Source organism: Hordeum vulgare, chromosome 2H, assembly GCF_904849725.1.
Source record: "Hordeum vulgare subsp. vulgare chromosome 2H, MorexV3_pseudomolecules_assembly, whole genome shotgun sequence".
Taxonomy (NCBI): domain Eukaryota; kingdom Viridiplantae; phylum Streptophyta; class Magnoliopsida; order Poales; family Poaceae; genus Hordeum; species Hordeum vulgare.
Genome location: NC_058519.1, coordinates 155,767,624 through 155,770,099, shown reverse-complemented (window position 1 = coordinate 155,770,099; position 2,476 = coordinate 155,767,624).

Here is a 2,476-nt window from a genome sequence, read left to right as displayed (position 1 = left end):
GAACCCGTAGGGTCTACACACTTAAGGTTCGACGACGCTAGGATTATATGGGAATAGTGTGTGTGGTTACCGAAGGTTGTTCAGAGTCTCGAATGAGATCCCGGACGTCATGAGGAGTTCCGGAATGGTCTGGAGGTAAAGTTTCATATATAGGAAGTGAGGATTTGATCGCCGGAAGTGTTTCGGGCGTCACCAGTAATGTACCGGGACCACCGGAAGGGTTCCGGGGGACCATCGGGAAGGGCCATCAGCCCCAAAGTGCTACATGGGCCAAAAGTGGATGGGAACCAGCCCCTAGGTGGGTTGGCCCGCCACCACTAAAGGCCCAAGGCGCAACAAGGGGTGGAGGGGGCCAAACCAGGCATGGAGGGGCTGCCTTGGGCCTCAAGGCCCACGCTAGGGCGCCTCCACCCTTGGTCGTCGCCCTCCTTGCCCATCTAGGGCTGCCGCACCCGTTAGGGTGGGAAAGCCTAAGGGTGGGCACCCTCCTCCCTCTCCTCCTATATATAGTGGATGGTTTGTGGCTGTATTGAGACACAACTTCTCTCTCTGTCGGCGCATCCCTTCTCATCCTCCTCCTCGTCCTCTGTAGTGCTTGGCGAAGCCCTGTCGAATACCACGCAGATCCACCATCACCACGCCGTCGTGCTGCCGGAGCTCTCCCTTAACCTCTCATCCCTACTTGCTGGATCAAGGTGTTGGAGACGTCACCGGGCTGCACGTGTGTTTAACGCGGAGGCACCGTTGTTCGGCGCATAGATCGGAATCCACCACGATCTGAATCGTTGCGAGTACGACTCCATCAACCGCATTCTAGCAACGCTTTCGCTTATCAATCTTCAAGGGTATGAAGATACTCTACCCATTTTCTCCTTGTTGGTATCTCCATAGATAGATCCTTGTGTGACGTAGGATTTTTTTTGAAATTACTACATTCCCAAACACTTGTTGCGACGGGCGATGCCGACTGCGGTGGTGTAGTTGATCAACTAGTCCTCCAGCTTGGCGGATATGTTGTATTTTGGAGTGTCGCGGTGAAGGGTGAAACCCGAAGGGAACGACTCCCCATGTATCCGGGGAACGACTCCCCAGGAGGGCTGACTGCGCCAGAAGGTCGATGCGGGTGGGAGCATCATTCTCGCTGCGGGGGACAGGAGGACCGAGCAGAGGTGTGAGCTCGGGTCGGACAGGAGGCATGGGCGTGCCAGCCTCCTCCCACCATTCAGGCGGGGGCGGGGGGGGGGGCTTCGTGGACTTAACCTCCCTCATCTCCAGCCGACTCGCGGAGATGGATGGATGCCACTGATGGTAGTTGTGCTTCCCTTGCAACGGCGCCAGATATACTTCTGCTACCTCAAAAAGATCTCCGGCAATGGCGCCGAAAATTGTCGTGTCGACGGCACGAGGAATCCTTCACCTGCGGCTACGCCTTAAGGGACTTCCTAGGCAAGTATGCAAAGGATTTCCCCTGTGGCCTTGGAGCCTTGCGTTGGTGTTCCCTCGAAGCAGAAAGGGTGACGTAGCACAACGGTGGTAAGTATTTCCCTCAGTTTGAGAACCAAGGTATCAATCCGATGGAGGAGTATCTCAAGATCCTGCACAAACACAAAAACTTGCTCCCAATGCTATGAAGGTGTTGTCAATCCCTTATAGATTGTTTGCCAAGTGAGAACTGAAAGCAACAAAGTAACAAAGCAAAGTAAAAGCATAGTTGTAAACGATGGATGTGAATAGACCCGGGGGCTGTAGTGTTTACTAGTGGCTTCTCTCATGAAAGCAAGTAGACGGGGGTGAACAAATTACTGTCGAGCAATTGATAGAACCGCGCAAAGTCGTGACGATATCTATGCAATGATTATTTCTCTAGGCATCACGTCCAAAACAAGTAGACCGATACTGTCTGCATCTACTACTATTACTCCACACGTCGACCGCTATCCAGCATGCATCTAGTGTATTAAGTCCATAAGAACAGAGTAATGCCTTAAGCGAGATGACGTGATGTAGAGGGATAATCTCAAACCAATGATAAAAACCCCATCTTTTTACCCTTGATCACAACTACTTGATGTGTACCTTGCTGCCCCTACTGTCACTGGGAAAGGTCACCACATGGCTGAACCCAAAACCAAGCACTTCTCTCATTGCAAGAATCATAGATCTAGTTGGCCAAACAAAACCCAAGACTCGGAGAGACTTACAAGGATATCAAATCATGCATATAAACAATTAGCAAAGACTCAAATATATATCATAGATAATCTGATCACAAATCCACAATTCATCGGATCTCGAGAAACACGACGCCAAAGAAGATTACATCGGATAGATCTCCATGAAGATCATGGAGAACTTTGTATTGAAGATCCAAGAGAGAGAAGAAGTCATCTAGCTACTAACTACGGACCCGTAGGTCTGAAGTGAACTACTCACGAGTCATTGGGAGGGCGATGATGATGATGAAGAAGCCCTCCAA